This window comes from Canis lupus, chromosome 5, assembly GCF_003254725.2.
Source record: "Canis lupus dingo isolate Sandy chromosome 5, ASM325472v2, whole genome shotgun sequence".
Taxonomy (NCBI): domain Eukaryota; kingdom Metazoa; phylum Chordata; class Mammalia; order Carnivora; family Canidae; genus Canis; species Canis lupus.
In genome coordinates, this window is record NC_064247.1 from 71087025 (window position 1) to 71115009 (window position 27985).

At 38.1% G+C, this 27985-nt stretch overlaps 1 protein-coding gene and 1 long non-coding RNA gene across 3 annotated transcripts in view; one reads left to right on the plus strand and one right to left on the minus strand.

Moving 5' to 3' along the window:
* The window catches only part of CDYL2 (chromodomain Y like 2), a 270014-nt gene that overhangs the window by 80224 nt on the left and 161805 nt on the right, over positions 1-27985 (plus strand). The gene's annotated exons all lie outside the window — the stretch shown is intronic.
* Positions 1-27985, minus strand: part of LOC112646703 (uncharacterized) — a 38647-nt gene that overhangs the window by 9301 nt on the left and 1361 nt on the right. Inside the window, exons 3-4 of the long non-coding RNA XR_003127813.3 lie at positions 12913-12976; positions 9014-9174 (exon numbers count right to left, since the gene is read on the minus strand). This is a non-coding gene — a long non-coding RNA (uncharacterized LOC112646703). The remainder of the gene's footprint in view (positions 1-9013; positions 9175-12912; positions 12977-27985) is intronic.

Sequence of the window (27985 nt, forward strand, 5' to 3'; positions counted from 1 at the left end):
TTCCAATGGTCATCCTTTTGTGTCTTCAAGTAGAATTACTTGAGATCTTGGTGCAGAGGCAAAATTCCTGAGGAAAGGAGTGATTGATTATATAGTAACCCTGGCAATGCAGGTTGCTTTATCTAGGAAGCCTCCTACTTCTTCCTGTCTCATAATATGGTTAACCATTCTCTTTCATGTGGCATTGCTGTACTCCATGATATTTCTGCACTAGCACCCACCACCCTTGGCTGCAGCTGTCTGTTTTCCTGAGCTTCCCTCCCCTGACACATACCTAGTTGATTTGGAGTTCCCTGAGAAGAGTAATAAGAAATGTCATTATTATCACCATCATTATCTCTAATATGTATAGATCATTGACTATGTGCATTATAAGTGTATTATTATCTAATTTAAACTTTATAATACTTTTTCAGAAAAGTAAATTGAGATCCAGGAAGGGTAAATGACTTGTGTACATCTGTAAGTGGCAGAGTGAGGACATATCTGAAATATATATCAGATATATCTGATGCTATGACCTGAGATCACCATGATGTTCTGCTTTGTCAAGACTTTTTCATGCTTGTATCTCCAGTCACTGATAGAGATTGTAGCGCAAAGCAGTCCTTGCCCAACGTTTATTGAATGGATGAATTAATGAGTGTGGCAAATTAGAAGGAGGAGCCCAGACAATGGGATAAAGAGAAACAGGGCTTCTCTTGGCCAAGAATGGAAAGAGGCCAATGTTTTCCTTGCCGCCCCCTCCACTGCCCAGCTTAAAGGATATCTCCTCTTATTCTATTGGACTGCCATAGTCTTTCTATTTTCTTTTCTAGCAAGCTTATTTTTATAGAAGATGGAATCAACTTATTGATGTGGTCAAGATTCAAGAGTAATGTCATTGTAATGGGATATCAAATTTTAAGGAGACCTGAGTATAAAAACCTAGCTTGTGAAGCCCCGTTAGACTCATCTATAGAGAAGGTCGTGGAGTTTTATGACCTGCAAAGCTACTCAATATAGATGGTAAACAGCCTAATTTCTCCTAATTCTGCCTCTCTTCAACTGTGTCCTCTTAGTAATACTGGCTTGCCAAAAATGGGCTCGGTGCAAGCCCCCAAATATGAGTGAAAGTGAAAAATTCATCCAATCATGGGGACTTGCTAGCATACTAAAGTTGGCTAAATTAATGTTCAAGTGGATGTTTTGGCTTTGGCCCACCAGACAAAATCAGTTTCTGTATTTGAACTGTTTAGGAATCTTCTTCTTGGAGTCCTGAGGAAGTACCTCATGGGCAGGCCAGTCTTCACCCAACTCCATCACAAGAGGCCAAAGATGAAGCCAACAACCCATCTCTCCTGGTTCCTTTTAGAGATCTGAAGCTGTTGTGAGGTGGTGTTTCACAGCACTCAGAAGCTAATAGGACCAAATGACAAGTGAAACTGATGTTCAGGGCAGCCCGGGTGGCTCAGTGGTTTAGTGCCGCCTTCAGCCCAAGGTGTGATACTGGAGACCCGGGATCGAGTCCCACGTTGGGCCCCCTGCATGGAGCCTGCTTCTCCCTCTGCCTGTGTCTCTGCCTCTCTCTCTCTCTGTGTGTCTCTCATGAATGAATAAATAAAATCTTTTAAAAAATTAAATCATTTTCAGTAGACCAGTAGTGGCCAAGTGAGTGCCATTTTGCCTCAGGGGATATTTGCAATGTTAAAAGACAGTTTTGGGTGTTACAACTAGGGAGAGGTATTACTGGCATCTAGTGGGAAGAGGCCAGGGGTGCCCCCTAAACCTCCTAAAGTGCATAGGACAGCCCCTCATAACAAATAATTATCTAGATCCATTGTCAGTAGTGCTGAGGTTGAGAAGCCCTGCAGTAAAGAAGTCTAAACTAGGAAGCAAAAATCTGCCAGCGATGAAAAGGAATGACTATGAGGCTTAGAGTAAGAAACAAAGCCAGAAAGTCAGAACACAGGTAGGTTCTGAAGTATTGGAAGTGAGGATCAAAAATTAGGAGCAACATAAGAGATGGCAAGACCACTGCAATAAGCTATTTTGCAATGCCTAAAGTTCCTTGAACTTGTGTAGTGTAGGGAGTGGGCTTGCCTGATTTCTAGGCATGGGACTGAAACACATTCATCAGTGATAGCATACATAGTTCATACAGCTATGAACTATGCTCCAAGAATGTGGTTGACCACTGGGAGGCTGCTAACTAGCCTAGTGGTCTGGAAGGATTTGCACAAGGCATGAGCCACCACAGTCATTAAATAGTCATAGAACTGAGTCTAGGGCATCATCACCATATGTTGACATTGCACAGTTTCACGAATTCAAAGCATTTGAATGACCTCATTTAATTTCTGGGTGTTTTTTTCTTCTTCCTTAAAGCATCAATTCAATAGACTATAGAAGACAGTGAATTCATTGATGGTGTTTGTCTTGATATATCTTGATGGGATTATGATGCAGTATGGCAGAAAGAAAAAAAATTATCAAAAAATTATACATATCAAGTTTTTGCCTTTGGGGGGAAGAACAGTATGAATATCAGAGGTGGATGGCTCTCTGATGGAGTAAAATACTTTGATGGGATTGTGTGGTTCAGAAAGATGAACCTCTGTCTTGCTCTTTTGCCAACTTCCATGCAAAGCCTAGACTTGTGAGAGTGAGTTGAAGGAACTTAAATCTTCCCACTAAGAAAGTAAGGATTTTAGTATTGGTGGGTTACCCAAGAAAAGGGGCTTATGAGGCCCAGCATGTGAGGAGCATGTCCCAGTAATATGATGGGAGGCAGCACCTTAGGTAAAATGGTGGCAGTGAGAAATTGCCTGTGGAGGGGGAATATTGGGGAACTACGCAAAAATTGTGCAGTTTTAGCTTAGGTGCTATTGTGAAGAAGTGGTTTTGAAGAAACCACCTCTGTTATCCCTAAAAGCCCCAGTAAAAGTTAACCATACACTACAGCCTTGGATAGTGTTGTTTGGAGGGAAGAGGAAGGAAGGAAGAGGAAGGAAGAGTGGTGTCAGAGGAAGCTAGATGACCAGGAGAAATATAAACCTTACTCCATTACTTCTCCTCCCCATTCCCTCTCTCTCAGATATGAGAAGAGTCCTAGGACTTCTGTTATAAGATGGTGGCTTTAGCCATGTTATTTGGGTAATAAAAGATGAGCCCTCAGCAAGCCAGAGTACTGGGAACATCTGGTTTACAGAGCTAAATCAGTGACAATTGTCAAGCAGTCATGACATAGTGAGTCCTGCCTTTCCACGAGTCTCCTTTGGCAACTGTTTCCTACATAGATATCTAGAAACTTTCCCATAGCTTTCTCAAGGTCTTTTGGTGACATGTGCAGCTTGAAGCTTTTCCCAGGAGCTGGAGTGTAATCCTTTCTTGCCTAGTCTGGCTATGTGAGGAAGAGAGATATGATAGAATATGGTTCTGAGATGGGGTGGCCCAGGGTTGCATGGGTTGGAGCCCAGGCTATCTGCTGGTTTCGCTTTCTTCAGAAGATGGATAAATCCCATGTTGATCTTCCAGAGCCTATCTCCTGGAGATCTCTTGGTTTTGCTGCATTGCAAGGATCGTATCTTCCATGCTTCCTTGCAGTTCTGGGAGTGCCCAGCTGCCAAGGAACTGTTGAAGAGGCTGTTTGCCAAAGATGAAGAGTTGGAGATGCCAAGGCATTTGCTGCAGTCACTTTTCTTGCCCAATCTTTGTCATCTTCCATTAGTTAGGAGTGCTAATGAACTGTCACAGAGTGTCCAAATGACAATAATTCACCTTTCCTCAATCCTACCAAGGCTGTTTAAATGTAGCTGTAGAAATCATGATGTCTGTGCATTTTTGCTGTGCTCTAGGTCCCATAAACTTCTCTTTCTCCTGGGTTTTTGCTCCCTTAATTAATTCTAACACTTTCATCTTCCCTCTCTCTCTCCCTCCTTTCTCTCTTGACTTTCCCCTGGACCTTGCCCCTAGATCCTCACTCAGTTGGTTCCTCCTTATTACTTACATCTTCATTCAAGTGTTACCTCTTTGGAGATACCTTCCCTGACTTGTTAGTGTAGATCATTGCTCTCCCATCTCCCTGCCATTCTGTAGTTGTTTTAAGAATAATACTTATCACTATCTGCCTTAGCTTGTTTAATCCCTTTTTGGTTATTGTCTTCTTACTTCTACTGGAAAAAAAAATCAGGGAACACCAGGATCTCATCTAACATGTTCATTCTTGTATCTCCCACTATCTCCCACTGTGCCCTGCATGTCATAGGTTCTCAATAAACAGCCATTTTTTAAAATATCCATTTTACAAATGAACAAATGAATGAATCTGTGAAACTACTCCATTTAATGAGTAACTTATGGTCTTTTCTTAGATCATGCTTTTCAGTGTTCTTGTTGGTTTCCCACCACATTCAGAATTACTGTTTATCTTTAAAGCATTCGAAGGCCTATTTAATTAGGGGCTGGTCTACTTTTCTGTCTCCTGCCACTCTGCCTTGTTCCAATTTCACTGTTATTCCTGTTATTTGAACAGGAAAATTCTTTTTTTTTTAATAGATTGTATTTATTCATATGAGAGAAAGAGAGCAAGCATAAGTAGGGGGCAGAGGAAGAAGGAGAAGCAGGCTCCTTGCTGAGCAGGGAGCCCAATGTGGGACTCCATCCCAGGACCCCAGAATCACAACCCGAGCCTAAGGCAGACTCTTAACCAACTCAGCCAGCCAGGAAGCCCTGAACAGGAAAATTCTTGATGGTCAAGAGCACAGGCTCTGGACTTGGCTGAATATAGGGTTTGACCACAGCTGTTTGTTGCTAGCTTTGTGGTATTGAACAAATTATCTACTCTGTTTAACCCTCATTTCCCTCAACTGTAAAATGGAAGTAATGATTGCACTTATCTCATAGGTGGTAACCGTGTGGGCCCACATACTCAGAGAATTAAGGAAGTCTTTGTGAATGTGAACTCTTATGAACACAGCAGGTTGAGTCAGAACTGTAGGTTAGGTTTCAGTTTGCAAGTTCTTTCAGGGAAATAAAGTCAGTTGTGGGTTTGGCTGAGTTCTCTATTAGGACAAGTATGGAGCAAGGATGTGAAGGTTCAAAGATTGAATTGTGTGTTGTGTCCACAACAAGATGGAAGAGACTTGGAGAGAAGACATCTGGAGAGGCTAGAAAGCAGACAAGTGCAGTGGTATGAGGAGCTGGGAGCAGCCTGGGTAGCTGGAGTGTGACTGCAGAAGATGAGGTCAGATATATGGGATGGTGACAGAGTCTCAAGGTCCTGGAATGTCATCCAGGATGTCCAGTGGCGTCATCACAGGAGCTTGGGATATCATTTGTTCTTAATTTTTTAGGGTCATGGATCCCTAATGGATTGAATAGTAACCCCTCCCCCCCATTGATGTTCATTCTAAACCTCTGCAACTGTGTATGGAAAGTTTTTTGTGGATATAATTAAGGTCAGGATCAAGATGAGACCATGCTGGGTTAGAGTGGGCCCTAAATCCAGTGAGTGTCACTTTAAGAGACAGAAAATGACACAGAGACACAGGGAAGAAGGTTTTTTGAAGACAGAGGTGTGAATGATGTGACCACCAGCAAAGGAGCACCAGGAGCCCCACTAGGTGCTGGAAGAGACAAGGAGGGATCCTCCCCTAGAGCCTGTGGAGAGAATGTGGTCCTGTGAACCTCTTGATATCAGACTTCTGGCCTCCAGAACTGTGTGGGAATGAATTTTATTGTTTTAAGCCTCCAAGTTTTAAGTAATTTGTTATGGCTGCTTTAGGAAACTAATCCAATCTCTTAGAGAATTTGATGAAATCTATGGATCCTCTCTCCAGAAAAAGACATGCATGTATGCATACACACGTATAATTTTTGCTTTCAATTTAATGGATGTTCTGAAGCTCATCCATGGGGCCCAAGGGTAAGCACTCTTCCTCTAGATAATGGGGCATCATTAAGCCGATTGGGTCTGAATTTCAGAACGGTAATCATGGAAGCCACATAGAGATGAATAGGAACTCAGAGATTTTAAATACTGAGAATTAGTGCAATCACTTCCCTTTTCACACTTTGGCAAAATACTGCATTATTTTTCTTCTGGAAACATTTAAATACAAAAGAAAATTAATAAGGTTGCTTATCATGTGTCCCAAGGCAGGATTTTTAATAAAACAAAAAGGAACAATGATTTTAATTTCTGCAGCATGCTTGAAAATGATGGTATTGCTACAAAGAGGAAAAACACCCAAGAGTAAATACTGTCTTGTCTCGATTCTCTAGAATTAGATGGAGAGGGGAGGAAAAAATGGGGGTGGGAGTATTGAATTTTGTGAATTCTGGGGCCAGAGATGAGGCTGGTACTGAAATTTCAATACCTGGGGCAAGGCATGTGTCTAATGAATTTGGTGGCCATGAGTGAGCAGCTCTGGCGAGAGGCAGGAAGAGCCTTGCTAGCCCTGAGCCATGGAGTAGGGACAGTGCATTGAGTAGGGCTTTCACCTCTTGGGACCCCACTCTCCCTCCCAGCTCTGTGGCAGTGGCCACTCTGCCTTTACAAATCGGGGCAAAGGTAAAGAATTTGCTTCTTGAAAGATTTTTTTGTATATTTAGGAAGTAGCTGTGCTGGGATGCAGGAATATATTTTCTAAATGTGAGTGGGGCTGGTCTACTTTTCCGTCTCCTGCTACTCTGGTATATACTCTGGGGGTATATATATATATATTTTTTTTTTTAATAAATTAATTTTTTATTGGTGTTCAATTCACCAACATACAGAATAACACCCAGTGCTCATCCCGTCAAGTGTCCCCCTCAGTGCCTGTCACCCATTCACCCCCACCCCCTGCCCTCCTCCCCTTCCACCACCCCTAGTTCGTTTCCCAGAGTTAGGAGTCTTTTGTTCTGTCTCCCTTTCTGAGATTTCCCACACATTTCTTCTCCCTTCCCTTATATTCCCTTTCACTATTATTTATATTCCCCAAATGAATGAGAACATACACTGTTTGCCCTTCTCCGATTGACTTACTTCACTCAGCATAATACCCTCCAGTTCCATCCACGTTGAAGCAAATGGTGGGTATTTGTCGTTTCTAATGGCTGAGGAATATTCCATTGTATACATAAACCACATCTTCTTTATCCATTCATCTTTCGATGGACACCGAGGCTCCTTCCACAGTTTGGCTATTGTGGACATTGCTGCTATAAACATCGGGGTGCAGGTGTCCCGGCGTTTCATTGCATCTGAATCTTTGAGGTAAATCCCCAGCAGTGCAATTGCTGGGTCGTAGGGCAGGTCTGTTTTTAACATTTTGAGGAACCTCCACACAGTTTTCCAGAGTGGCTGTACCAGTTCACATTCCCACCAACAGTGTAAGAGGGTTCCCTTTTCTCCGCATCCTCTCCAACATTTGTGGTTTCCTGCCTTGTTAATTTAACCCCATTCTCACTGGTGTGAGGTGGTATCTCATTGTGGTTTTGATTTGTATTTCCCTGATGGCAAGTGATGCAGAGCATTTTCTCATGTGCGTGTTGGCCATGTCTATGTCTTCCTCTGTGAGATTTCTCTTCATGTCTTTTGTCTGGGGGTATATTTTTACTACCATTGCATGGTCATGGAGAGAAGAGCAATAGGTTCAAATTCAAATGTAGCCTTGTGTGCATTTGAATAAGTCACATGCATGAGCCTCAGTTTCCCTATTAGAGTAAAAAAAATTGTTATTAGTGTCTTTTACCCCATCCATACTTTTTTTTCTTTCCCTAACAGCATCCCAATTTATTCAAGGATAATAGAATCTCAGCCTGGCAGCCTATGTCCTAGATCTGGATAAGGAGATGAAAGAGAAAGTTTGCCAAAGAAGGTCAATCTTCCAAATAAAAAGACAAAGTCTCACAGGAATATAGTCTTTGCCCTTTCATTCTGCTTTGAATGTTTGATGTGTTGTCTGGGGCTGCAGCAGCCATATTGTAACCACAAGGTTATAGGCAGTTTGTGAATGATGGCAGAGCAGTAAGAGAAAGAGCCCAGCTTCTGACAGTATCACTGAGAAATTGAACCAAAGGCAGTAATCACGAACTTCTAGACTTTTTGTTAAGCAAACTTTTGTTTTCTATTATAGACAAATGCAATTCTAAATGTGAAAATATATGTATTCATTGCAGTACTTGGCAATAGTGAGAGTCAATAAATGCCAAGGACTTTCCCTTCTTTCCTTTTTTCTGATTTAGTTTACACTTTGCTTTTCCTGTGTTATTTCCCAAGGACCCTGTTTCTTTGTTTTGTGCATACCTTCATTACACATTTAATTTTATTCAATAGCATCTTATTTGGCCAACTGTCACCTACCAACCAAACCTACCTTTCTTCAACATAGCTGAAAATCCAGGGGAAAAAAGCCAATTAGTGGCAATTATGCAGAAAATAAGATGCAAAAAACTTCATACTCTACAAGTTCTAGCTAGAAGTAGCTGGAACCTAAGCAGTTCATACTCCTAACGTATGTACTTTTACCAGAGATAGTTTTCATCCAAACTTGGCTAAATGGTTGGAAGTATGCTCAAATCATGGGAGTTATGACAACATAGGAAAAGACTTAAAAAACCTATAAAAAGCAAAAATATGAAGTGAGCATTATAGTAGCTCTAAGTCATTTAGTGTAGCTACAGGCACCCTCTGCACTTGAAAATTCCCAAGAGGATCCGTATATCACAGCACGGTGTGAAAGTTGACATTCCTAATTATCCAGAGACACATAGAAATGGTTAATCTATGCTCCATATATTCTGCCTAAGGCAGGGAAATGTTTTAGCTTCTTTTGAAAGATTTCTATGTTTTTGTTTTAAGGCTTTTGGTTAAAATAGTAAGCTTCTCATATCTGCAACATTTCACTTTAAATATTTGGATAAACATTTTATCTTGTTGCCTGGATATCTCTCATGTTTTGAGATTGTCATCCTAAATCCTTAGCCTATATCTCTGCTAATACCTGCTACAGAGCTAAACCATTATGGACCTAATTATTTGACTTACTTTTACTTGTGCAGGCTGCTGGGCATTATAACTTCATTTGCTTAATTTTTCTGCTTTTACTTTTCAAGAGTTTGTGTCACACTTAGAAGATTTCAAGTGGCAGCTGTTGTTCTGGTTGGGTGGGTGATTTCAGGATCTCAGGAGCCTTTGGAATGCTTTGTCTACAAGGGAAATATGCATATTTTCAGAGTCCTGCATTATACAATGTGAACTGGCTAGATAATGATCCTTGGGGCTAACGCTGCTTTAGCTCTGGCATAAAAGGAGATAAACGGTTCTTTAGTGTGGATCTCAGCCATCAGTGCCTTTCAGATAGGGGAACACAAACCCTCCTTCACCCCACTATTAGAGAATAAGATGGTAAGAGAACAGAACAGGTGAAGTGAACATTAATACAGGACAAAATTCTTGGTGAGATAGCTGGAGCCTCACTCAGCCTGGATAAAGTAGTAGATAGATAATCCCAGCGTGGCACATGTGGAGGCTCAAACTTGGAGATGATAAGATCAGACCAGATCAGAGCAGAACATGTTTCTCCATTTCTCTTGGCTGTCATGCATGCCTTCAGGCAGTCTGAACAGAGATCCTGTATATATACTTCCTTCTATAATGTTTCTAATGATGGAGGACAAATGATGCAGTCCTCATGACAGACCTTGGAATTATTCATTCTCAACACATGCTTTGTCAAAGCAGTAAAACACTAACTTGAACAACCTCCAGTCTTGTTCATTATAGATATTTGGACTGAGCACCTCTCCTCTTTCTATTTCTCTACCACTTAATTTTTCTTGAGGTTGTTCATGGTAACAAATAGTTCCCGAATTTCAATGACTTGTAATAGTACATATTTATTTCTCATTCACTTTATATATTGGCTGCAGACAAGCTTTGGTGCTCTTCCAGGTGTGCCTTTTTTAATGGGACCCACCCTAAAGAAGCAGCCTATATCTGTTTCTCCTGCCCAAGGGACAAAGGGTGATGGTGGAAACAGTTAATGAATGGCATGATGAACTTGTACTAGGATGTGCCATGTCTCTTCTGTTCATGTTTAATTGGCCAAATCAAGTCACATGGCTAAGTCTATGTCAATGAGGCATGGAAGTATAGTTTCATAGGAAGGGCAGTAGACAATTTAAGACCTAAGTACAATCAAATGTATATTTGGAGTAGGGTTTAACTTTATATTTTTCCAAGTGCCTAGTCAATTGTTTCAATACAATTTATTGATAATCTTATTTTCCACACAGCTCTGTGACCTGCCACTTTTATCACACACCACTTTCTTGTAGATCCTTCTTTTAGTTCCTGGACATTGGGTTGGGTTCTATTGATTTATTTTTCTAGTCCTGCACCAAGACTAGTAGTAATTTTAAAATAATTTCAGAAAAGGCCCACTTATTTCCTTTCCTAAAAAAAAGTCTTAAATATTCTCTGTATTGATTAGTTGTATTTTTGAAAACCTGTATTTATTTTCAAAAAGAAGTCCTACTGAGATATTGGTTGGATTATAGTATATGTTTGGATTAGTTGAGAGAACTGATTGTTTGCCATATGAAGTTTTCTCATTCATGGACACAGTATTTTACTTTATATGTCCAACCCATTTTGATTATTTTAGAGTTTTGTGGATTTATTTATTTTTAAAAGATTTTATTTATTTACTCATGAGACACACACACAGAGAGAGAGAAAGAGAGAGAGAGAGAAGCAGAGACACAGGCAGAGGGAGAAGCAGGCTCCATGCAGGGAGCCTGACATGGGACTCGATCCCAGGTCTCCAGGATCATACCCTGGGCTGAAGGCAGTGCTAAACTGCTGAGCCACTTGGACTACCCAGAGTTTTGTGGATTTAAAAGCATGTCTTAAACTTAAAATTTATTTCATGAAATTTCATAGTTTTTGATACATTTGTGAAATAATTTTCTCCCATGATATTATATAAATAATTATAACTAGTATGTAGGAAGGCTATTGTCTTGTTTCATGAATATTTTTAAAATAAAATTAGAACTCTGAACTCATTTTTAAAAATTATTGTTTTTAAATTTTAAATTTAATTCCAGTAGTTAATACAGTTATATATTAGTTTCAGGTGTACACTATAGTGATTCAACAATTCTATACATTATTCAGTGCTCATTGAAACAAGTGCACTCCCTAATCCCCCTCACCCATTTCACTCAGACTCCCTCCCACCTCCCCTCTGGAAACCATCTGTTTGTTCTCCATAGTTAAGAGTCTGTTTCTTGATTTGTCTCTCTCTCTCTGTTTTTCCCTTTGCTTCTTTACTTATTTGCTTTTAGTTGATTGTTTTGGTTTTTGAAAACAAATAGTTATATATACTACTGTAATTTGCATTTTATTTCTTTTTCTGACTTATTGCAGTGACCAAAAATTACAAGATAATATTGGATAGCAATGGTTATTCCAGGCATTGTTTTCTTACTCCTGATTTTAGGAGAGGAAATGTTATTGATGTTTATGAACTATTATTCTCACCCTACTGCAGTAGCATTGTTTAAACAGGCATGCATTGCATATTATTAAAGTGTTTTCTTTTTACCCTTCAAGATCTTCATAGAGCTTTTCTGTTTGGTTCTATTACCATGGTGAATCAGATTGATGATTTCATAATATTAACTATCCTTGCACATCTAGATGTAGTGCTCACTGGAGACCATATATTAGTCTTTGAGTATATGATTTTATTTAACTTGCTATAATTTTTTGAATGACTTTTGCTTCCATATTTGATAATTTTAATTTATCTGCAAATTTCCTTTTTTCGGGGGCTATTTTTGTCAGACTTTTTATAGTATCAGAATTACTGATTTTATGAAATTAATTAGAAGGTCTTCCTCTTTTTATATATTTTGGGACAGTTTCAAGAGTATAGGAATTAAATTCCTCTCTTATAAGTACTCACCTGTCTAGTTCTAACACATGTTGGGGAAAAATTATTTTGACTTACATTGTCATTTGTGTTTCTGACTTTTCTACCTCTTCTTAAGTCAATTTTAACTATAATTTCCAGCACATTTTCAATTCCATCAAGATTCTAAAATTGACATAGCCTCTAAGGTATCTTGTACCATTTAAATATTCAGAAGTTATACATTTAAAACCATTTTGAAATTTCAGTTTACAAGATTCTTAGATGTGAACAAAGCCAGAGCAAAAGTGTCAACTCTTGACTGCCACCAACAGATGGCGATAACAGTCACTATATATTGTTAATTTCGATTTAAGAACAAATGGACTTTGAGTCTTCCCAAACCTGATCACTTTACAACTGAAGACCTTTTCACCATGCGTAGCATTATATAATTGTGCTTTGTGCATTCCCTTCCCTCCCTCCTTCCCTCATTTCTTTCGTTCCTCCTCCCTCCTCCTTTTTCCCTCCCTCCCTTCTTTCTCTTGCCTAGTCTTGGAATGTTATGATCTTTTAAAAGAATCAAAGCTTAGATTTATTCTTTGATTTCCATTTATATCTTTAATTCCTTGTTTTTAAATTTCATATCTTTTCACAGTTTTATACAAAATTAAATGCTTAGTTTATTTTCAATGTCATTTAATAACGAAGGCATTTAACTGCATAAATTCCCCCACTGGTAACACCTTGACTGTATCTTAGTAGTTTTGATATCACCTGTTTTTATTGTGATTAACTTCTAGATAACCTGCCATTGCAATTTTGATATCTTCTTACACCTAATTATGTAGGACAGAATTTTACATTCCATGAAGGGGAGAGACATCAGTATCTAACTCCCTAGTTATGAAGCTGTATAGGGGAGGAAAACTGTCATAACATGAAATGTTCACAGATGAATTAATCACTTATGAAATTGGTTTCATCCTAAAGGTCTCTTCACTAGTAAGACTAGGGTCTTTACCTGTCTAACTGGTCAGATCTCTTTGTCCAGTCACCTCTAGCTGGTTTGATTGTAGGATGTCTTCCTGACAAAACAAAGCAATCTTTTATCTTTGATTAAAAACAGAGCCTGTAGAATTTTGTAAGCTTGAGGGTGATATTGGAGAACTATTGGAATCACTCAGATTTCTTCAACAACTAAGGATGGGGTGCAATGCAAGAGAATAAAGAGGAAGCTACGAGGTGATAACATGACAGCTTCAGAGGAGAAATATCTAAATAGAAAAGCATGGGATGGATCTTTGGAAGACTGATAAAGCTTTGGTCTTTCTTTTCATAAAAACCACTCTTTTTATTGTTCAAACATGAAGGATGTTATATGAGATCCCAAATTTTCTCAGAACAAATATGCCAAAATCAATATTTTTGTTCCTTAATTTCATTAAATGGGCAATAAAATAAACTTACCTTGACATTTTTTTTTGTTTCATTTTTCATGATAAAGTTCCACTTGAGTTTTTATTCAATGCTTGTGAAATTTTGAACTTCCTTTTAAAGGGATTTACTTTTTTTTTTTTTAAGATTTTTAAATTTATTCATGAGAGATAGAGAGAGAGAGGCACACACATAGGCAGAGAGAGAAGCAGGCTCCATGCAGGGAGCCCAATGTGGGACTCGATCCTGGGACTCAATCCTGGGACTTGATCCTGGGCCTCCAGGATCATGCCCTGGGCAGAATGCAGGTTCTCAACCGCTGAGCCACCCAGACATCCCTAAAAGGATTTACTTTAAAAGGATTATTCTCAGGATCAATTATTCTCAGGTATTGTCTGTTATTAACATGTAATTGTATTGAATTTTGCATTTTTATGTGTTCTATATCAGTTTTCTATCGTCAGGAAAATGTGCTCTCTCATTATCCCATTTTAAAAATTAAACTTATTAATTTTATAATTTAGATTGTATATTTTTTGTCTGATTTATCTTCTATTAACAATAATGGTATGTTGACGTTTCACAAAATCACAGTATTTGTGCTAGCTTTCTTTGTATTTCTAACAGTTTTTTCTTTATATATCTAAATGGAATATTGTAAGGAACAGAGCAACTCAAAAAAGTGATATGTATTATTTTGAATTGTAGTAGTATTGAGCAATGTTTCATGTGAATTTTTTTTTACCCCTGAAAAGCTGTGGGAATTGATAAGTACTTGCTGACTATTGCACTGTATCTTCTTCATTTGGAATGATGTCCATTTGTATGATAAAGTGTCTCCCCCACCCTTTTTTCATTTAATTTTCTTGCCTAGATTTATTTCCCCTCTAGTATTCATTTTACATTTTTACCATGCCTTCTTGTATTCTCTTATTTTTAAAACGTTATATCACATATATATGTTGCATCGCATGTATATACATTTTATGAAAAATGTGGGTTTTGGCTTAACATGTTTTGGGGGCCTGATTTAAGAGTTTAAGGCATGAATCAACATTCACTTTGGTTATTATAGTAAATATGATTACTGTAACCTTAACTCATGTGTTTTATCTTTTGCACTTCCCTAATATCTCCTTTATTTTCTATCTTACGTTGTGTGGATTATATTGACTTTACTGTTATATTTGTCTGTGTTTTAGAAGCTAATAGATTGTGTGAATTCCAGCTAATAGATTGTGGTTATCTTCAGTGTTTCAAATTTATTCTCTGGTTGTTTTTTTCTAATTGTAGGGTCAGGAGCAAAGGAATATCTTTGGGCTTCCCAACCCTCCAGCTCCCATTTGAGACAAAGTATTTAGCATAGTTTACTTCCCCTTTCTTCACAGGTTTTAGTACCAGATATTATTACATTGTGACTTTTACATTCACTTTCAGTTTTAAAACTATATTTAAAACAGCTATTTGGACTTAACTATGTTGAATGATTTCAGTGTTTATTGCTGGGTTCTTTATGGTTGCTCCGTTCCTGAGGCTTTTATTTTAATTACAGTAGCATATAGTATATAATAGTAATATTATATACTTAATATTAATACTTAATTATTATATAATTAAGTATTTTTTTTAACAAAAGTATATTTTCTGGGTTCTTGTTTATATGAGAATATTATTGTGTTACCTTTACGTGTAAATGACTATTTTCTTTGTATAAAATGGTTAACATGTTAGATGTTTATAAAGTGGTAAGTCTTAAGCTCACCACTGTTTTCTTCTTTTATATCTCCAGTTTTCCTTCTGTTCTAGTTTTCCAGTTTTTCAGTTGTACTTTTTATTTATTTTTATTTTTTTATTTATTTAAAAATTTTAATTTATTTATTTAGTTTTTCAGTGGTACTTTTTAAACATCATCTTTGTTCTCCATTTTCCCATGGTTATCATATTTTCTCTTTTCATTTTAATCTTTTGTCCCTTTATTTTAGATTCTGAGAGGTATTCTTAAGTTTGCTATCGACCACATAGTGTACTTTATTGTCTGTAATGCTGATTCTCATTCTACTACATTTTAAGTTTCCTTAAATCACTCATCTTCCTTTGCTTATTCATTTTGATCATTTCTTCATTATTTATAGAACCTATTATTTTTTGTCCTTTTTTGAGAATCCTAACCAGGTTCTTAAATTTTTCTTCTGGATTTTGGAGTAGCTTATCTTCAGAGGCAGATTCTTCCCTAGATTCCTCTTAAAATGTTTGTTTAGGTATGCCTTTCCCTCAGATAAATTCACTGCTTTCTCTCTTACTTGGTGATAAATAAGAGTGAAATCACTGCCTTATGGACATCTATTCAGAAAAATGTAATATTTCACTTTTCCCTTAAGAGAAAAATATTCCTCCACTTAGTATGTATTTTTAGCTATGTGGTAATTGAAATTAATACAATATTTTTCTACAGAAACAACTTGGCTTTCCTCCTATCTATCCTGCAGAGATAATTTCTAAAAATGCTTTTATTGTATTTTATTACAGAACCTTGCTTTAAAAAATAACCTTGCTTTATTTCTTAGGATACTTTTACAGAAAAATTATAAAGATGGTACAGAGAGTTTCCATATACTTATCACTCAATATCCCCTATTATTAACACTTTACATTAGTATGGTGCATTTATCACAATTAGTGATCAACACTGATACATAATTATTAACTAAAAGGCCATAATTTATTTACATTACCTTAATTTGTACCTAATATCATTTCTCCCATTCCAAGATACCATCCAGGGTACCACATTACATTTAGTCATCAAGTCTTAGACTCCTCTCTTGGCTGTGACATTTTTTCAGACTTTTGTTGTTTTTGATGAGTTTTTGAGGAGTAGTTGTGGGATAATTTTGTAGAATGTCCCTTGGGTGGGATTTGTCTGATGCTATTCTCTTGATTAGACTGGCATCATGGGATTTTGAGAAATTCACAGGGCTAACATACCATTTTCATCACATCATATCAAGGGTGCATACTGTCAGGATGACTTACCATTCTTTATCTTGGTCTTTATTACCTGGCTGAGGTTGTGTTTGTCAGGTTTCTCCACTGTAAAATTACTCTCCCCTCCTGCTTTCCACACTGTGCACTTCTGGAAGGAACTGACTATATGTAGCCATAGCTAAGGAGTGGGAGTCATGCTTTACCTCCTTGAGCGGGGTGTATCTACATACATTATTTAGAATACCTCTGCAAAAGAAATTTGTCTCTTTTTACCCATTTATTTATTCAATAATTTGTTTATACCAGTACTGACTCATGAATATTTATTTTATACTTTGGATATAATCCGATACTACTTCATTTTTTTCATTGCTCAGATCATTCCAGCTTCAGCCATTGGGAGCTTATTTCTATTGGCTTCCGTGACACTCTCATTATTATGAGCTTATTTATTAATTTTTAGCACTTCCTTATTTATTGATACTATAAGATTATTCCAGGCTAATTTTGTGTATTTCCGGTCTTAGTCCCAGAATCAGCCATTCCTCTAAAAAGTCCTATTCTTTTATTGAGGAATGGTATTAGAAACCAAGATCTGGGCATTTGGTGTGCTCGACACTACTGAGGTATCATTACTTCTAGACCCTCTCAGCTGACAGAGCAAGGAGATTTATGTGTATACTAACCTGTGCATAAACCCACATCTATAAATATCTCTCTGTGTAACTACTTGTATTTATATCAAGTTAAACATGAGTCCATACTGATGTCTCCAACTTTAGCTCATTACTATACAAATCATTCTAGCCTTTTCCCATTGTTGCTCTGTAAACTCCCACTCCAGAACCTTGCTTTACTTTTAAAATAACATTTTATTTTAAAAAGCCCTGATTCTATAAATATGCCTGTTTATGTGTGTACATAATACATACTTATTGTAGAACATTGAGAAAATTCAACAATGTCTATGGAAGAACGTCCAACTCTCCTATATTCAATCACTGTTAACATTTTACTCCTCTCACATTCAATTTTATGAACAAAACTGTAATCACATCAGATATACTATTTTGTGATCTGCCTTTTTCACTCAGCTTTTCCACCATGTCATAACTCTGCTTTTTTTTTTCCATAACTCTTCTTAAGGTCATGATTTTAATTACCTGTAGAATATTAACCTTTGGACATTTATATTTTAATAGTTTTTGCTGTTTAAATAATGGTAATAAATACCCCTAAAGATAAGTCATGATGCACATACCTGATTCTTATTTAGAATATTTTATGGACGTTAAATTACTGGGCCCTTAGGGTATGACCATTTTAAGGAGAATGATAAACAATGAAAAGTTTTCTTCCAGAAAAGATAGCAGCAATTTAGCTGATATCATCGTTTATGAGCCATTTTCTCTATATCATTAGCAATACTAGGTATTGGAATAATTTTTTAAAATCATCAATTAATTGGTACATCTGGATGGCTCAGTTGGTTAAGCATCTGCCTTTGGCTCAGGGTCCTGGAATCCCAGGGTCCTGGAATCAAGCCCCATATCGGGCTCCCTGTTCAGTGGGGAGCCTGCTTCTTCCTCTTCTGTTCCCCCTGCTTGTACTCTCTCTCTCTCTTTCAAATAAATCTTTTAAAAAAATCATCAGTTAATTAAAATGGCATCTAGCTGGGATTTTTTTTTTTACCTTGAATTTCTTTTTACTACACGCATGTTTGGATAGTTTTTTCCTAAGTTAGTTGCTCATTATATTTGTTGGTTTCTTTATTGCCTATTAATACCCTTGCTTATTTTTTTGACTTACTTATTTTTTTCATTGTTTCAAAATAATATTATATTTCAATGCAAATATATATTCAATGTAGAAAACTTTAAAAACAAAGAAAAATACAAAAAATTACCCATGATCTCATCATCTGCTCTGATTTCATTGCTGTTATTTTCATCTTGATGTGTCTATTTACCACTAGAAATCAATATTTTACATTTTATATATGGCTAATTAGAAAAATGGTACATTGACTCCTTTTTTTGTAGCCTGATTATTGCTTTGTGTTCTATCATTAATATTTCCTCAACCAACACACAAAGTCCTTTCTACTTAAAAGGAAAGACCTCTTGGGAATGAGTGTCCATGCATCTATAGGTCTTTTCTGCAGTCTTCCTTCATCAAAAAGTCTGCCTCCATTCCACAGGTTGATATGGACCCAAATCTGGACCATCTCCTATTTCCATGGCACTATTCTCCATGCCACAGGATTTCTATAGGATTAGTCCTCACCCTACTTCCTGGAATTGTGAGCCACTGTGTTCCCTTGTACTGCTGCTGCTGCTGCTGCTCCTCTCTTAGCCTTGGGGCAAGGGATAGGAGGGATGGCTACTTTCTGCTTTATCACTACATTCCAATCATGTATACAGGCTTGTCTCTGAATTTTCAATAGCACAATTAAGATACTGCTGTAACATTTCACAAAGCCTGAGTAAAGACCTTGTAATGAAATAAAATAAATTGAACAAAGAGAAAGTTAAAATCAATTACTGGATTATTCCCTAAGACCAGATATCCAAGTTCCTTCATCTGAGTTCCCACCTGGCACTACCAGGGCCACTTCCTAGAATGGGTAATTCTGGTAGTGGTTCACCTCTTTTGCCTCCATTCTCAATGACTTCCTGTAAGGCATTTCTCTTTCATGGAACCTAAAGTTCTCTCCTCACTGAAAGTACTCATTTGTCATCTCTAGACCAGTTCCTTACCATGATGATTGACAATTGCAGCAGCCACTTCTTTTAGAAATAGAAATAAACCTAGTGTTCTGCCCACAATGGTGGGCTTGTTTTGGATACCCTTTCTCCCAACATATGATAATGATTAGTACCTTTTTTGAAGTCAGGTTATTAAGTATAAAATTAAAATCTGCCTGTAGGCTAGCAGAAAATTAAAAAGATACAGGCATAAAGCTAATCATTGCAGTACAATTTATAATTGCAAGAAGCTTTCCATCAACAGGATGTACAACTATGATACTGACACATCATGGAGCATTATGCAACTATAAAAAGAAAAATTTCAAATAATGCTAAAGAATGATATTCAAGGTATAATGCTTAGTTAGAAAAGCAAAGAAGAGAAAAATGTGCATAGTATACTAACATTTGTCTAGGAAATGAGGATATATGAATGTATGTGCATATTTGTTTATATTAAAATTTCAGTAATAAACCATGAAATAAAATGGTTATCTACAAGGGGAAAGAGGGAACAGAGTGGAGAAAAAAACGGTAGAAGCTAGACTTCCCTAAATATACTTTGTTTGTAGATTTAACTTTGGAACCATATAACTATCAGTGACTGGACATCCCTTGTGGCATATATCCTAAGGGCTAAAAGACCTACAAAAAAATTCTAGCTCTGTCCACTGAAAAGACCTAAAAACAATGATCAAGCTATAGCTACAAGCTGATGTTCACTTCATGGTATCTTAATACCATTTCTCAGTAAGAAGAACCAGGAATCATTGGTGAAATGGTAGATTCCAGGTCTGGTGCAGGAAGTGGTTAAGATGCCTGAGCATCTTATCAAACCAGAAAGCAAGGATATGTTTGAAGTCTCAAGAACCAACTGGAAGTTGCTCCTCCTGACCAAACAGGAGCAATCAGATTAATAAGAAGAGGAACAATGGCAATGGGGTGAAACATATTAAATGCTTAAATTCATGCATTTATAATGACACTTAAATACATCATGATCCTTTGGAGATGTTAGAGAATCATGATTTAAAAGACTAATAAATAAAAGGAAAGATTTAAACATTTATCCAGCCTGTCCTGTACAACTGCATCTTAGGACAACCAAAGATTCGATCAGGAAAGATTTTGTATATAAGGAAGAAATGATAGATAATCACCATTTTGCAACACCAATGAAATGGATCTAGGCAAGGATTATCAGTGGCTGCTGAAATCATGAAAGGAAAGATAGATATTATGTGTTTTATGGTGGGAGTGCATAATACCAGCCAATAAGCAATCTTGCCCCCAAAACAAACCCAAACTAGATCTAGATACCCACATGTAGGAAATACTGGGGAGAGAAGCACATGCTAAGTGACACTGCTGACAGATAATCTAGTGTCCCTTAACAACAACAAAAAGGCAAATAAAATAAAATAAAAAATAAAATAAAATAAAACAATAAAAAGGAGATGCCTAAAGGTTAATAAAAATTTAAGAGTCATAGCAAACAAATACACATATGGATGTTAGGATCCTGATTTATACAAACCAGTTGTCAAAAAGTGTTTATGAGAAAGCTGGAGAAATTTGGGCATCAACTGAATATTTGATATCAAGGAATTAGTGTTAATTTACATGTGCTGGCAGTATTGTGGTTACATTTATGAGAACAGTCCGTATCTTTTAGAGATATGTATTGACACATTTTCAGAAGAAATGATATGGTTGTTTCAAATAATCTAGCATGTGGGGTGAGAAAATGGGGCAATAGAGATACAATAAGAATGACCTTGGACTTTTTTTTTTTTTATTTAAAGATTTGTTTATAAAGGGTTTCAGAAGGGGAGGAGGATGAGGGGGTGGGGTGACTGGGTGACGGGCACTAAGGAGGGCATTTGATGGGATGAGCACTGGGTGTTATATGTTGGCAAACTGAATTTAGATAGAAAAATAAAGATTTATTTATTTGAGAAAGAGAGAGAACATGGGGGAAGGAGCAGAAGGAGGAGGAGGGAACGAATCTCAAGCAGAATCCCCACTGAGTGCAGAGCCTGATGGGAGGCTTAATCTCATGACCTTGAGATCATGACCCCATGATCATGACCTGAGCCAAAACCAAGTTAGTTGTTCAATTGACTGATCCACCCAGATGCCCTTTGGACTGTTGTTTTTGTACCTGGTTAAAGAGTACATGTGGGCTCACATCATTATTCTCTGTCTTTTGCATATGTTTGGAATTTTCATGTTATAAAAGTGTAAAAAAGAAGAGAAAAAGGAAGAGGAAGGGGAGGAGAAATCTTCCTGTAGGGCTTCACCAGTACATTTAGTTGTGTTTCCTTAGGGTTCCTTCATAAGCTTGTGGTGAAGAAGGGTGCACTCAGGTCCTGGGCCTCTATTCTAGTCTTCTGTGGGGGAACTTTGTGAATAAGAACATGCACACTCATCTCTCTAAATATAAGAACAATGCAGCCTAAGTCTATTTAGTTAAAAAAATGTCCATATAATCTTCAAAGATGCAACTTTACCTATACAAAGATAGGCTTTTACATGATTCCATAGAACTACAATTCTCAAAGAATGGTCCAGGCAATCCTGGGGCCCCTGAAACCATTTCAGGAATCCATATAGTCAAATTATTTTTATAATAATACTAAGATATATTTGCCTTTTTCACTCAATCTCTCAGGGTACTGGAGACTTTTCTAGAAGTTATATGATTCTAGATAACTTGATTGCTCTGGCAGCTAACAGAGTGTGAGCTTGTGTGTTATTTTTATGTGGTTGAATTCCTGTGTTTTAAAATTTTTTCAACTTAACAAGTCCAAATTACTTCTTCTTATACAACACACACACATACACACACACCCTAAAACATTGATATTATTTGCTTCCCAGAATCCACTCACCTCCTACCCTAAGATTTCAAAGTCATAGGACTAATTCTTTATTAAAGCTCAAGGCCAAATACTTGGATTTTTTTCCTCCCCTGATAGTTTGTGCAAAAAGTAACTTTCCCCCAAACACATAGCCCACAGGGAGTCTGGGCTACTTTTTGGCCACAGAAGCTTTACCTGCCCTTTCCAGAGCATGTCCCCAGGTCATGGCCCTTTCTTCTTGCATCTATAAAATAGGGGACAATGGTTCTTACCTTGTTGAAATGATGAAATGATACAACGTGCCTATAATAACTGAGTTCTGCCTACACTGACTAGAAAAAAATGACTGCTCACTCCATTACCTGAAATCACTGGAGATCATGAACGGCTCAACACTTTACTCTTCCCTTCCTTAAGGTCTTTCAAAGAATATCTTGGTTGGGGTTCTGGAAGGTCCTTTTTTTTTTTCTCTCCTTCCTTCATTTCCCAGCCCTTTTCCCAACCCCAATATCTGTGGTCTTTTTCACCCCTCAGTCCTTATCCCAGATTCACCCCCTATTCTTAATGTCCTGTTACCATTATGCTGGGACAACAGTGGTCCTTACAGTGTGTAGAGGAAGCAAGAAAGAGGTGAAGGAAATAGGATGGTCATGTAGCCCAAGGTAGTTGCTCATGAGTGGTTAGCCTTCCTTACTGACTGCCCCATCAGAGAATCCTTACTCCATCAATTTTTGTTTCCATCCATTGACCAACACCTCTGTTTCTATCACCTCCAACCCAACCTTCCTGTTACCACACCCATCATTCTGTCATCATGATCACTTCCATACATATACTTTTTAACTCCGTTTCCCCTCTCTCCTTCCATTGAACACACATAGCTAATCCCATTAATCCCAACCTGGGTTAAACCCAACACCCAGCTTGCCCCTGAACAACTGAATGTGACTGGATAAATCATCACCATGCTTACTGGTCTGATTAACTTATGAATACAAATATCCAATAGACTTTCAGTACCACCACTCTATTTTCCTAGTCACTCCACTCTTCTCTCTGACTTGACTTCACATATTTTAAAATCTGTCCTCAAACATCAAACACTAGAAAAGCCATTCCTTCCTTGCTCTTCCAGTGGATGGTGAATTAGTTTCCTGTGGCTACCATGATAATGTACTATAAACTTGATGGCTAAAAACAACAAAAATGTATTCTTTCACAGTTCTGGAAGCTAGAAGCCTGAAATCAAGGTGTCAGGAGGCCACACTTCCTCCAAGAGCTCAATTCTTTCCACTTTTTGATGGTTGCTGGAAACCCTTGGCATTTATTGGCTATAAACACATTGCTCCAAACTCTGTTCTCATTGTCACTTTGAGGCATTCTCCTGATATATCCCTGATTTTCTCTTATAAGGACACCAGTTATTGGATTAGGGACAAGCTTTATCCTGTGTGATCTCATCTTAACTAACTACATCTCCAAGAAAGGTCACATTTGAGGGCTCCAGGTGGACATGAATTTTAGGGGGACACTATTCAACCGAGCACAGATGGACTTCCAAGTCTAACCCCTCCACTTCAGCTGTCTGCATCCCCTCCCCATTGGCCTTTCAAAGACTGTTCCAGCAGTTCTCTCTTCTCTCTGCTGCCTGGCCGTTTGCTCCTCTTTAGTGTATCATTCCTATCATGGCACAGACATGCTGTCATATTGTCTATATTAAAAACCCTTCCCACATGCAGGGCTCCCCTCCATCTACTGACCCACTTCTCTGCTCTTTATAGCAAAAGGCCTTGAATGAGTCACCTCTGCTTACCATCTGCACTTCCTCTCTGCCTAAATTCTCTTTAATTCACTTTGGTCTAAGTTTCAACGTTACCACTCCACTACAACTAGTCCTGTCAGGGTCACCAGAGATTTCCATGCTGCCAGGTCCCATGGTCAGTCCTCTTCTCACCCAACCTCCCGTCGACATTTAATGATCAGTGCTATCTCTCATTTGGATTGGGGACACAATGTTCTCTCGGTTCCCTCCTATTTTAATCCCCCCATTCTCAGACTCCTTTACTGGCTCCTCATCTTCTTCTTCCTGGCCTCTAAATGCCAAATGGCTCTAGGCCCTCTTCTCTTTCAGGTCCTTGCCCACTTCACCAGTGACCATCACTAGTCCCTTTACTTGCCATTGGTATGCTGATCACTCCTGCCACATGTCCAGTCTGAGTTCCAGACTCACATATTCAATACCCTTTCACCTTTACTTGCACATCTAATACACATCTCAAAATTAGCACATCTGAGAACTGAGCCATCGATTTCCCCCTACCCAGCATTTATGCCACCTCCAGAATGCACCACTCCTCATTTCCCTCACCTCAGTAAATGGAACCTCCATTCTTCCAGACCCTCAGACCAAAAATTTGGGGTTCTGCTTCTACACATATCTCCCTGTGTTCCCCCAGTCCAATCACTCCCCTTCATGTTGATGCCATCCTTCTTAGGCCACATCACTAGGGTCTTACACCTGGACTTCTGTAATGGCGTCCAGCATCCCTTTCATCCCCGTCCATTCCATTCTCCACCCAGGAGCCAATCCAATTATGTCATTGTCTTCTTCAAAGCTTCCTCACTGACCTCTCATATCACTTAAGAATCCAAATTCTTTGCCTACAAGTCCCAACACATACCTGGACCTAGGTTAGCTCTCTGACTTCCCTCTTCCTATGCTCCCTCAGCTTTACCTATATTGGCTTAATTGCGGAACCTTGAACATACCAAGTTCTTCAGCCTCAGGGCTTTGCCTTTGCTGTTTTCTCCCTCTGACATTCTCTGCCCTCTGATTTGATTGGTGTTCTCACTTTGTTCAGGTTTTAGCTCAAATGTCATCACCTTAACCAGGTCTTGCCTAACCACGTGATCTAAACCAATTCCCCCCCACCTCCTGGCGCTTGTATACACTCATCTCAGTTCCTCTCTATCTTCTTACCTAGCTTCAGTTTTCTTTATACTTCTTATCAATACCTGAAATGATACTATATATTCATTTTGTTTTTCTTGTCCCTCTCCTCCACCATACTGTAAACATTGTGAGGGCAAGGCATTATTTGTTATGTTCAGTAAGAATAATACCTAGCATGTTGTACTGAATAAGTATGATGTTACTTCAATTATTATTACTGAAGTAAAGTATTTTTAAATTAATGCTAAAAATAAAGTTTAATTAGTAACAAGAGTTTCTGTATGCCTTGAGAAAAATATTAATTTTGAAGGTTTTATTTAATAGCTTTCTATAGGAATCTTGAACATTCAAGGATATAAGTGATACATATTGAGTTTGAAGCTAGTATTGGTAGTTTTAATAGTAATTATAACAAATACCATTATTCAGCCCTTATTACAGTGACAGGTGCTTTGTATGGATTATCTCATCTAATTCTTAAAACAACTCTATGGGGTATTTATCACTTCGATTTACAGATGTGATGTAGTAGTTTAAAAATATGTCCACAAATTCTTTGATAGCTCTCCCTTTAAAAAGTGGGAGCTGATTTGCCTCCTCTTGAGTGGGGGTTAGGCTTAGTGGTTTAGTTCCAAAGAATAAAATACAGTGGAAGTGACAGTGCTTGGTTTCTAAGATTAGATGGTCAAAGCCATTGTGACTTCCTCCTTGTTCTTTCTCTTGGATCATCCAATCTAGGTCTTAGTTTTCTCATCTTTAACATGGGGGGCATGGACCTGACTTCCCCAGTCACACAGTCTGAATGTGCTATAAAATGCCTCTGCATTAAATAGCTTTAGCATGGACCAACACATCAGATTAATTAGGGACTTTGTGCTAGAAAGAGCTGAAGCTTTGACAGTTTTGCTCTATTTTGTTGGATTTGAGGGACTAGAATAGAATGGCATGAAGTCACTCAGGCAAGCCTATGAAGTGATCTTCATGGCTAGGAGCTGAAGCCCCCTGCCAATCAGCTATGTGTGCATGATCTTGGAGGTTGAACCTCCAGACTCAGTCAAACCTTCAAACAACTGCAGTCCTAGCCAAAATTTTAACTGCAACCCTGTAAGAGACTAGAAGTCAGAACCAGCCAGCTAAGCTGCTCCTGAATCTCTAACACACAGATATTATGAGATAAGAAATACCTTTTGTTTTAAGCCACCAAATTTTGGGGATAATTGTGTGGCAAGAAATAACAAATACATTTGAAAATGGAAGGACAGGGTAGTTAAGTCAAAAACCTCACAGCATATAGTTAGTAGTGATGATGCAAGAATTGGAACCTAGGCATTCTGACTCTACATGTTCAACTACCATACTATACCGGAGGTCAAGATCATGTCTCAAGTAGTTGCCACATTCTAATCCACTGTCAGGGTAGTAAATACAATCTGTCTTTGCCTATTAAACTGGCGGGTTTTGCTCCATCGCAAGGTCATGTTCTAGGCAGCCACTGCTCTTGCTTCTAAGTCCTCATTCTACCCCAGGTTTGTTCTACCATATGGTGGGTATCTATCTTCCCAGTATGCCTTCTCCCATTCCTTTGGGTTTATGCTCATTCCCACTTCCACTCATGTAATTTTGGTAAAGCTGCGAATTACTGTACTCTTCTTGCCCTATAGGTGGGTGTGTGACTTAAGTTGGCCAATCATAGAGTACTATCAGTGACTGACTACAATAATAGAGCCAAAATAAGAGCATATGATCTACAATCAGCCAAGCAGAGTCTTTCCCTGGGAATCGAATCATATATCAAATCATATCATATCATATCATGTCATTTGAGACCTTGAATCCAGCCAACCCTGAGAGCAATTCCATCCTTTTCTAATCTATGTGAGTCAATACATTCTTTGTTTTAAATCAGCCTGAGTTGAGTTTTATCACTTGTCCTTAAGTTATGGCTAGTATGAAGAGTCTATCTATCCCAGTTTTTGGACTATGGTAGGTATCTCCCATTCTCCATAAGCAACAATGTTTCTATGTGACCCAAAGAGTCTGGAGCAGAACTGTCCATTGGTTGGGTCAACCTTCTCACAGAGGATGAAGAACCTTCCCTTCATCCTTCAGGAAGCATCTGGCTTTTCTGGAAGCTAGTGATGGTTGGAGGCAAGCTCAGAATAGAACAATGTTATGACGATGGGTAGCTCACTCAGTTTAAAACCTTAGTCATCTCTGTATCCTTTCTTTCCTTAGTTGCTCACCTCTCCCCCAACTCTCAATATACACACACATACACATGCACGCTCACACGTGCGTGCACATAGGCACTCACATATCCTGTTAGTCATCAAGTGCTGTTGATTTGGATCAAATGCTCTATGGAAGCAAGTGGAGTGACCATAGGAAAGTTGGTGGCTGGTGGGGTTCTTCATTGCAAATCCAGTTTTTCTTCTTCATTTCTATTGCCACCTCTGTGGACCACTGCAATTATTCTCCCTGACTCTAACCTCAACCCCTGAAGTCCATTTCTCCTATTTCTTCTAGAATTAGTTTTCTAAAGCACATTTCGATTGGTACATGCTTTTGATGGATTTAAGTCTTCTCCAGTTTTTCATTTCTGACTTGCTAAATTGCAAACCATTCAAGACTCTCCATGAACTGACCTACATTTGCTATCCAATGTCCTATGACCTCCATGGATCAATCTTCTAATCTTCTAGCACCCCTCTCATTGTAGTACCACCTAACACCTACTCTTACCCCTTTCCCAAATTAAAATACTGTCCCTTCTTTCCCATGAGTCTTCAAGATGTTTTCGATTATGCCTCCTTCATAAAATATTCCCTGAGCATGCTAATCCACAGTGAATATCCTCTTCTGTGAACTCTGTAACAGTTGTCTGGACAAGGTTTTTTTCAAAGCGTGTTCACATTCCTCAGGAGTATTTGGCCAGTACAAGTCAAGTTTTTGGTGTTTTTATAAAACTACTGATTATATATTCAAATTTGTCTGAGCAGATTATTTCCAAACCCAGGTTCTTTCTTGTCTTCTACTTCCAAATTACATCCTTATGCTATGATGGTGGATTTGTTCTCAAGTACAAATTAAGGATCATTAAAATTTGTG